The following is an 11,310-nucleotide window of genomic DNA, read 5'->3' on the forward strand; positions in this document are numbered from 1 at the left end:
AGCGACGTTTCTCAACTAATGACCCGCAGTCACACTTGATAAAATTATTCACCCGCTGTAATTAATATTAGTAATATCCATATGGGCTGAAATAAAATTGTACCTTTATACCTAGGTTCGTCATACAAAATCAAGGCGAATGCATGGAATTGCGATCGTAAATACGAGATGTCACTAAATTGTGCCAAAAATTACAATTTATTGCTTTAAATGCAATGAGCTAATTATTGCTAAAATTGTTGAAGGGTGAGGAAATAAAATTCTGATACGAATCGCAGTTAACAAGAATGTGCAGTATTTCACGGAAAGATGAAAAAAAAATATTCAAACGATCTGATGACCATATTTCATTGAGAAAAATACGGTGAACTGGTATGTTGAATAATAATCCGTAAAATACGGGGCATCGTTATTGCCATCAAAAAAGCATTGCTAAAGGTAGGCACAATCATCCACCGTAATTAAAATTGCGGGAAAAAATTGCGGACAAATATTGAATATTTATAATATTTTTGCCATAATATAATTTATATTATGAAAACGCTGTGTATTATGACTTTTTGGTAATTATTACAAATTCAAATAAGTATCGTTCAAAAAAACGGGAAAAAAATTTCGGAAAAATGTATAAAAAAATCGGATAACGTATAAAAATAATGTATATAAAAAATTACAGGTGCTTCCCGTAATACGGGACACGAGTGGTCCGTCAAATTGTTTCAGTCATTTTACTGGTCTTTGTTTTTTCAGAAAGGTTGAGAAACACTGATCAACAGCATTTAGCTGTGGAAAAAAAATTGAGTTGATAAAAATGTTGGCACAGTCGATATAATTCGCAGTCAGGGTCACAACTAGATTCTTAGTCAGTCGAGGCAAGCACGCATTATGGCGCCCCCAGTAATATTGGAGGAGAGATTAAAAAGTAAGGGTGTTCAACCTTTAGGAGAGAGAGAATCACCAGTAAGCGCCCCACCTCCAGACACTCCCAATCTTCTGTCTGAGTCCTAGCTGCAGGCGCGGAGCCTGGTCCTTGGATTCTTGCCCCCCCCTCCCCCATTGCAACGTTACTCCCAACCCGGGAGAATACCCAGGAGGAGCCCACGGGCATGAAAAACGGCCGCAGGCGTCTCCGTCCAACCCCCTGCTACCCGGTCCCAGAAGTTCCCAGGTTGTTTTATTTGTAACCAAAATTTAAATTTAAATTACATGGGCAACAGTGTGCCTCTAAACAATAGTGAACTGCCTCTGAACTTGAAAGCTCTGGAACTGTTCTTTGATCTTTAAATATGTTGCGAGTCACTTAAGGGCAGTATTAACCGACACGGTTTAAACTAGTCACAATTTTTTGGATAAGAAATCAACATAGATTGGTTAAAAACCTAAATTTAACCAATCCGTGTCGATCTCTTATCAAAAATTGTGACTAGTTTAAACTATGTCGGTGAATACCGCCCTTAAATGATGTGGAACTGTGGCGCGGGTCGCTTAAGTGATATAAAACTTTACGGCGGATAGCTTTAAAGCTCTGGAACTGTGCCACGGTGATTTGTCAATATGTCGCGGGTCACTCTAATGATCTGGGAATATACCGCGTGCCATGTGATCTGTAAATGTAACACGGGACACTTAAATGATCTGGGAATATTCCACAGAGCACTCAAGCGGTGTAGAACTGTACTTAAGTGATCTGGAAATATGCCGCTTAGTTCATTTTTACAAAATTAGGTTTGAGGTTGCGGACCACATTCAACCCGTGGGCCATGTGTTGAACATTTACGGGTTAAAGGGTGAAATTTGCGTCCCCTTTTATTCGACGCACGGGCCGCCAGACCCGCCTGCTCCACCTCAGCTGCGGCTCTGTTCGCAGTCGATATCTAAACAGCTGATGCCACGAAGCAGATGGGGCATAAATCATATTCGTTTCTTGGCCAACAGCCACCATCATTATACCACTTCACACGGTTGATGAATTTCAAAAATAAGTGCCAAAGTCTCTTAAATTATAACCACTTCTTCCAAGTATGTCAAGGATAAACAGTATTTGGTCGAGAGACTGGGATCAAGATTATTTTCTCTCTATTGTTTGATCTCTACAAGTCCGTATTACATATATTGCGGTCGATTAAAAATGTTTTGTCGAGAATTGGAAACTGCAAAAAAGAGGATTTTTGCAGTTCTTCGTGAGAAATGCTTCGCTTAATTAGAGCCGCGATTGCGCGCTGAAAAATTCAATCGCGGCTCGACGAGAATCTAGGTTAATTACTTGCTTGTAGCTTCTCTAAGATATCCCCATTCTTTACCTTGAACAATGGGAGAACAACGCTTGGGTTGTCAGACGCGGATTTATGGTTTTGCTGCCCGTGGGCTATATGAATTTTTCGCCGTCCTTTTCTCATTCCAGTCCAATTTTCTTGATCACTCGTTTCTCGAATTCCGCGCCCTGTAATATAAAACGCTTGCCTCCTCCCCCGAAGCCTGCAAATATGCCTGTGTCTCAAGTACTTCTTCTAGCCGTCACTCATAGGCTTGTGTACGCTTTTGGTTACTCACATACTTGCAGACTGTTTCAGTCACCCACATCGTTGCACATTGTTTTTCGTCACTCGCATGCTTCCACAATGTTTTGGTCACTCACATGCTTGCGTAATCTTTTGGTCACCCGCATGCTTACACAATGTTTTGGTCACTCACATGCTTACACACTGTTTCAGTCAATCCACATCCTTTCACACTGTTTCAGTCAATCCACATCCTTTCACACTGTTTTGGTCACTCACATGCTTACACACTGTTTCAGTCAATCCACATCCTTTCACACTGTTTTGGTCACTCACATGCTTGTGCACACTTTCCGTCCCTCTTTAGGTCATTCACATGCTTGCACACGCTCTAGGTTATTTCACTTTTTTTGGAATTCCCATGGGCACGCACTTTCTAGGTCACTCATTTGCTCACTCACGTGATTGCGCACATTCTTTTGTTTACTCATTTGCTTGCAAACTCTCTAGGTCACTTACTGACCCAGTCTCTTGCTTTCTAGGCAGAGACGGATTCATGGTTATACAATTCTGCTGCCCCTCTCCCATTTTGTACTAATTTTCTCAGCCACTCATTCCTAAACTTTGCCACCCCTCCGAACTTACCTCCCTGGGCTATTATAGCCCCCCTTTAAATACGCCGCTGTGTACAGGCTGGTAATAAAATGGCTTTTTCGATATACGAGGCCCCTAGTGGCCGCAAAAAACCAACTCATGCGAATGAAACTCGAGACATAGGTGTTTCTCACAGTATGCGCGAGAATGAGATGAGAAGTAAAAACTCGCGGTTAAGGTTACAGCAACAAAATTTCAGAAAATTCGAATATCAATACTCACTTTTATGTATTGTAAAGAGTGAAAAACCATGAATTGCCGTTGAAACGGTGTCTGTAGCACCATCAACGCAGGCGCAGGATGCAGATAAAGAAAAACATCTCCCCAAGTTGTTGGTGTACTAACCGCTCTGTCGTGCATCATGATCAGATCTGCTGGAAGTCCTCGACCGAGCGGTTAGCCAACGCCTACTAAAAAAGAATGCTTTGTGGGGGGGCTTTAATGAAGTGGTCCGCACTTAAGGTTGAGCAGTCTTTGTGCCAGCCACTGTGGTGGTCGAGTGGTCATAATGACGGACTCGCATCACGAGGATCCGGGTTCGAACCCTACCGTCACCGCAGTGGTGGTCGGCTGAAGTTGGTTTCCTGTGGTTCCCAACTTTTAGGTGCAAATGCGAGCCGATCTCCCCATTAAAAAGTCTCGCCACACAGAGCAACAGGCCTACAACGAAACAATTATTCAATCATTACACTTCACTCATAGTTAGAAGAACTGGTGGCAGATGGCAGCACTACACATAACAAGCATTACACAAGGTTACTTGAGTGATCCGGGAATGTGCCACGGGCTACTTAAATCATGCGGAAATGTGCAGTAGTCCACTTGAATAATCTAGAACTGTGCCGCTGATAACTAAAGTGATGTGGAACTGCTCTGTGATCTACTTAATTGCTCTGAACTGTGCCATGGGCCACTTGAATGACGTGAAACTGTGCCATGGGCCACTTGAAGGACGTGAAACTGAGCCGTGGGTAACTTGAGTGATGTGGAACTTTCTCACGAGCCACTTAAACGATGTGGAACTGTACCGCTGGTCACTTAAGTGATCTTTAAATGTTCCGTGGATTGCTTAAACGCTCTGTGACTGTGCCACGGGTCACTCGAGTGATCTGAAAATGCACCCCGTGTTACTCAAGTGATTTGAAAATGTGCCGTTTAGTTCATTTTTAAAAATTAGGTTTAATGTCACGGGTCTTGCGACATCACATGACTCCAAGTACTACATTTGGACCGCGGACCATGGATTGAGCATGTATGAACCACGCGATCAAAAATTCAGCCAATCTCTATCATTTACTTATGAACTTTCCGTAAAATAACAAGAGTTGGCTTCATACAACTCCATGTTAGGCTATGAAGTTATCCCTTAAACATCCATTGTGTATTGCCGCGTTTCTCAACCTATGGTCCTCGAACCACAGGTGGTTCACGACGATCGCGTAGGTGGTCCGTAGGCAGACTTGATAATTTAACTGTAACTGAATGAAAAATTATTCAACCCTTGTAATTGATATTATTGATAACAGTATGGGCTCAAAAAACATTACATCATCATACTTAGGTTCATCATACATCATCGAGGAAAATGCGATCCTAAATGCGGGATGTCACTAAATTTTGTCGAAAAAATTTTATTTATTGCCTTAAATGCAATTCGTTAATTACCGTTGCTAAAATTGCTAAAGAGAGGGATAATAAAGTAGTGCTACAAATCGCAATAAAAAAAATGTATTTCACGACAAATATATTCAAATGATCAGATGACCATATTTCATTGAGAAAAATACTATAAACTGGGATCTTAAATAGGATAAAATACGGGACATCACCAACTGCAATCAAAAACGTTGCCTAGAAAGTTTCTACTAGAAACAATCACCAATTGTTATTAAAATTGCTGAAAAATTGTGGAAAAAAAGTTGAACCTGAGAAGTATCTGAGATGAATATATTTTTTACCATAATTATCACAATATAATTTATATACTGTAATATGAAAACAGTTTGTAGTCACGATGTATTAAAAATCCAAATAAATTTGAAAAACGGGACAAATGTATAAAAAATTCGGAACAACCACTGGAATATCCCGTAATACGGGACACAAGTGGTCCGTCAATTTCTTTCAGACATTTCACTGGTCCTTGGGCTCAGTAAGGTTGAGAAACGCTGTTTCAGACTTTTTGCTGGTCCTTGGGGTCGAGAAACGCTGGTGTATTGAATTCCTATGTGAGTAAACTCTTCCTTTCTTCTCGAAATCACGAACAATCTCGAAAAAGAAAAGGGAATGGCTAGTGAGGGAGAAAATATTTCTTTTTTCGAGAATCGTACGACAGTGTGTCTTATTGTTTGAGCCATATCATTTCTCACAAGATTCCCATACAGTAGTTTGAAGTGCAGTCGTCGAGGGAAAGAGAAGCTCAAGTCGAAAACTGAGTAGAAACAACCAATTAACTGACCCACTCCCAAAAAAAGAAGGCTGTCGACGTAGCAATAGTTAGAAATTAAGCAGACCTCGACGGGATAAGAAATGGAAAAAAAATAACATTAAAAAAGAGCAACTTGGAAGGAAAAATAACAGGCATTTTACACAGAAAGGATATTGTGAAAGTTGAAGTGATTAGAATCTGGGCTTTGCTTTACAACTCGCCCTCGACTGAAAAACAACGACCACATGGCTTTCTGGTTTGTGGCGTCATAAGATGCCAAATGCCAAATTTCGAAGAAAAACGCACCGAACATCGAAGGCTGGAATCATGATTATATCAGATAACTATTTCTTTGCATATTTTTTTTTTAAACATATTTAGTGAAGATAAAAGAAAGGAAGATTTGTGGTGAGAGAGAGGATAATTCTATCAAAATTGCTAGATGAGCAAGATTGAAAATATTAGGATGACCATATTTCCTCGAGAAAAATACGGGAAATTTGTTTCGCAAATACGGGAATATACTTGACATCGCCAATTGTCACCAAAAGGGGGGCCATTCAAGTATTTCATCCAGTGCCGCAACCAGGGCTGCTTCTGGTGCCCTGGGCGCTAAACCAGAAGGGGAGCGCCGAATTCACCATTTAATTACTACTTCTACATTGCAAGGAGCGCCAAAATGCCGGCTTGCCCCGATTTCGTCAGCAATTTTTAGCCATTTTTGATCCCCCCCCCGTTAGCAAAAGTTCGTCAGCTCTGCGCCACCTTTTAATGCACATTGTTTGATATAGAGACATGCGCGAGGGAGGGCGGAAGTACGAACCCCCCTCCCGACAAAGAAAACCATTTTTTTGATGCAAAGAAAAAATTTTTTTAATTAAAATATCTGAAGAAAGTACCTTTATATATCCATGTTATTATAATAAATTTCTGTTAATTTTAATGCTAGGTATTTGAAGGCTAAAAACTCAAAATTTCTCTTAAATTCATTGCGACCCACCCTCTAAGCCATATATGCTCACCCATGGACCGTAGTCAAATGTGTCCCTCAGGGTTCTCTGATGTGGCCATCCACCTTAAACCTAACTTTGCAAAAATGAACTATAAGCTCCAAATTTACAGTTCGCTTAAGTGACCCGTGGCAGAATTCCAGAGCAATTAAGTGGCCCATGACACGTTCTCAGATCACTCAAGTAGGCCCGTGGCACATTCACAGGTCACTTAAGTGACCCGCGTCACAGTTCCAGAACACTTAAGGCATATTCACAGATCTCGTAAGTGACATGTGACACAGTTTTAGAGCACTCAAGTGACCCGCGGCACATTTCCAGATTGCTTAAATGATATGATCCGCGGCTTATTTACGGATCATTTGAGGAACGCGCGGTACAGTTCCAGAGCATTTAAGTGGCCCGAACACATTTTTAGGTCACTTAAAGGATTCGCGGAACATTTAGAAATCACTAAATTGGCTCTATAGAGGACTTATCAATAGGGGGGCAATATCAGTTCAGGTGCCCACAAAGTAGGGAAAGATTTTCCTCGTTTCCGGCACACTCAGTGAAGATGCCATTAAGAATATTTCATATTTTCAATAAAGGGTGTTATGTGGCGCAAGCATCATTCAACCCCCCCCCCCACGTCATCAAAAGTCAGCAAATCCGAAATACATTCCCCTCCTATCGGTGACCTCCCCTTCTACTTGAATGACCCCAAAGTCATCAAATTACGGCGAAATTGCTAATTTATAACACAAAACAAAAACTTTTAAAATACCACAAAATAGCTGTTTTCAATCCCCAAGTTTGAAAAGATTTTCAGAATAAGTTCGTTTGTGGTAATTCGAGAATTCCGATTTTTTTTCCGTATTAATTGATTGAAATTTATTTTTTCATCACCCACCCAACTTTTCACCTTTTCCCTCAAGTGAAGGGGAAAAGGCTGCTACCATAACGTTTTCACATATTTCATTACAGTTTCCACTTTGTGCTCTGAATGTGTTTATTCTGCAAAATACAGTAAAACCCTGTCTTAATGGCCACCTTTCAGATGCGGTTACCCCTGTTTTACGGCCAAATAAAAATGTCCCGCCAAATAGCCTATTTAAATAATGTATTTCGAACCCCTGCTTAACAGTCACCCTCAGATACGGTCACGGACACCGTTTTCGTCATTCGTTCCATTGAACTAAAACCCCTATAGGAACACCAATCGTTGCAATTTTCGTTCAAATTATGCTCACTAGATTGCCACAAGTTCTAATATTTCATCCACTTTTTGGCTACTTTTCAGTGAAACTTTTGCTTGAAGTTTTTGTTAATGTTTTGCAACTCTGATGTCAGTTTTCTAATTGTGCTGGTATATTTTACATGATTTCACGCTGTTTAATATGGCTTTTACTAGTGAAAATCCTCGCTTTTTATCACTAAGAGAAAAGATTCCAAAGAGAAAAAAATGAGGCAATCGAATACAGTGAAAAACTCAAATGAGAGTGAGTTCATGTTCTTACAAATAAACAGTGTCGGGAGGAAACAGATATGATCCATTTTGAAGCAAAAGAAATATTGGCAATAAAAATGGCTGAAAAATGAAAGCAAGCTAGGAAAAATAAATTTCTGAAGACAGAAGAACTTGACGTAGTTATGTATGATTGGTTTGTTTCGACGAAAAGCAAGAATTTACCTGTTTCTGACAAGAAGAAGCTCGAGAAGCTGCAGAAGAACTCGGACTCGTAGCTTCAAATGGTTGGTTGAGTCGTTTTTGTGTGCGTTACAAAATTGTATTTAAGAAATTGTGCGGCGAGTCTGCTGATGTCAATGATGAAGTGTGAGAAGAATGGAGTAAAAAATTGGCAAAAATTATCAAGGGATATTCATCCAATGATATATACCAGGGGTGGCCAACAGCTTGCTCCCGGGCCGCATGCAACAAATGTTAGAGGGGGGTTGGAATACTCAACAAAACCAATCAAATATCGATTGACCAGTTTTTCCAAAAGATGTAAAAATTCAGTATATAAACTTTATGTAATATTTCTTTTGCAATTTTTATTTTCTATCTGTGAGATAATTATGTGCTTTCATAATTTAAGCGCATCTTATATGGTCAGAATTTCATTCATTTGCAAACATTGTGTCAATACTGTATTTCACAGTTTCGACAGGAACCCTCTTTGATTCGGTCACCCCTCTTTTGCGGTCGAATTGTTTTGTCCCACGAGTGTCTGCAAAAGAAGGGTTTTACTGTATATGATAAAAAAAAAAGAATGTCACAGTGAACTTCACAGGCTATGTCCACGTTTTATTTAAAAAATCAATGTTGCTCTCAAAGCACATGAAGCTGAATAAAATCTATTAAATGAATTACTTATTCGCACAGCTACCTGTCAAATGTGAAAAGCAGCAGGTTCTGACACAAAAAAAAATGTTAATAAGCATACTACACTGTATGGTTTATATATACATTATATGTTGAGAAATAATGCCTCACTAAATCCTTCAACTCACTTTTGTCAACTGAAGTGTTATCAATTCGTGTAATATGCAACGTGCGACCGGCCCGCCAAGGGAATTCATCTGGCCCTCGAAAGTTGTTCCAGTAGAAAAGTTTCAATACACAGAACACGATAAATATCTAGGCTGACCATATTTCTTTCATAAAAATACGAGATATCGCTAAAAATGTTGCCAAATGTTAGCAAGTAAAGTTACCAATCTCAGCCGAAAAAATTGTCAAAAGCAAGTAGAGTTGCCGGTCAAAGAATTTGTCAAGCAAAGTTGCAACTTACCTCCGAAAAAGATGTCAAAGGCATGTAAAGCTGCCATTTACAGGCAAAAAAATGTCGAAGGCAAGTAGAGTTCCCATTTAGAGCCCAAAAAATTTTCAAAAGCAAGTAGAGTTGCAATTCTGTCAAAGAATTTGTCAAGCAAAGTTGCAATTTACCTCCGAAAAAAGGATGATTGAAATTATTTTTTTTTTTTTGCAACAGAGAATTGAAGATTCAATTAAACACATTCAATTTCATAATATTTTACATGTCTGTTGGAGAGAGGTGAGGGTCATTTTTTTAAAAACCTTACTTAAGAAAGTCCCACTTGTGCAACTTTCGCATTTGTACGACGGCCTCTCGATCCGTCCTCTTGAATGTCGTATATAAACGAGGTTCAACTGTAACTAAAGAACTTATGAAGGTACAGTAATAAAGAATAGCAATGTCTGTATACTAATGTTGCAGGTGTTGGAAAGTTGTGGTGAATGGAAAGTGAAAAGCGAACTATAAATTGAAGGATAGCCAGCAGGCATCAGGTGCAAGTCATCAGGTGCGTAATACAAGTGTAGAGATGTACAATATTTTCTTAAATGAATAACCTTTTTATTAGCTTAACGCTTTGGTTATTCTTCAATGTATCCCATAAGGAATCTGTTAATGGAAGTGATTCTAGTAATTCAAAGTAGTGACAAAAATTCATGCAATAAATGGGGAGCTTATTTTCGAAAGGGAATATATTTCCACTTTTTTTCGAAATGTACTTTTCAACGGTTTCTGAATCTTTGAGATGAGCTTTGTCGGGTTATGCAACAGGGTTTATTCAAACGGGAATACTGTATTTTTGATCGAAATTACAATGTAAAGTTTCCTACCAGAAGGAAACAAATCCACCTTGTTCATTCACAACTTTTTTTTCCATTCAAAAAGGAACAAGAGGTATTTTTGGAAACACAGGAGGCATTTTTTATTCAAACAGGAACATACCAAAGCGGTTGTGCTACTGGCGTTATAGGATTCTTTTCAAAACCACACATTTTTCAGTAGCACAATCAAAGTCGCATTCTACAGTAGAACCTCAAGATAAGGGACACCATGGGGACTGAAAATTTTGTCCGCCAATATAAAATATATTGAGTCCCGTCGACGTAAGTCAAAAAAAAGTATCCGTTGGTGGAGGTGTCCGTTATGGGCGGTTCTTCTGTAGAATGATCGTGTTTTTATGTTATTCACGAGAGAGAGAAGTAAGGGTACCTTATTTTTTTTTTGACTTGATGAAACTTTCTGGAATCGACGACAGGTGGCGTAGAATTTTCCAATTTTTCTGATTTACCTAGCTCCAATTTTGATCTAAAGTTAACATTTCCACACTAATTTTCTTTCAAAACGGAACATTTTCAAAATTTGAATATGAATAACTTCCTTGGATGTTGATCAAGAAACATAATATTTAAATATTCTTATATCCTTCCTTATGCTTCCTGTTGGGCTATTTTCCTCTTTTGTAAAGAAGTTCATTCCGGAGATAAAGGGTTTCTTATTTCTACTGTAAATTTAGCAAACGTGGAAATATTGCCTTTTGAAAATAGCTCCTCAAATAGAATTGGTGTGCCCTACTCTATTTGTTATTAGGATAATAAGATCAAAAAATCTCCTGCTAGCGTTCAGCTTGGAAATAGTCAAAAGCGGTTATAACGACCTCGATTACAACGTCAATAATCGGCTTTCCTTGCTGATACCCCATATAAATTAGCGTTAACTCCGCTATAATCCAGTGCATACAGTCTGTTATAACGAGTATGGCTTATAACGACAATCTCGATATAAGGAGTGATTTACAGGTGATTGTCAAAGAGCTAATGTTACAACACAAAAACATCCGCTTTTACCGAGAGGTCCGTTATAATTAAAAATGACAATTTTTCCCGTGATTGTGAGCTGTCGCTATAACGGACTTCTATTGT

Source organism: Pholcus phalangioides, unplaced genomic scaffold (genome assembly GCF_987345545.1).
Source record: "Pholcus phalangioides strain wild (caught in Gottingen) unplaced genomic scaffold, Ppha-v1.0 ptg000007l_1, whole genome shotgun sequence".
NCBI lineage: Eukaryota > Metazoa > Arthropoda > Arachnida > Araneae > Pholcidae > Pholcus > Pholcus phalangioides.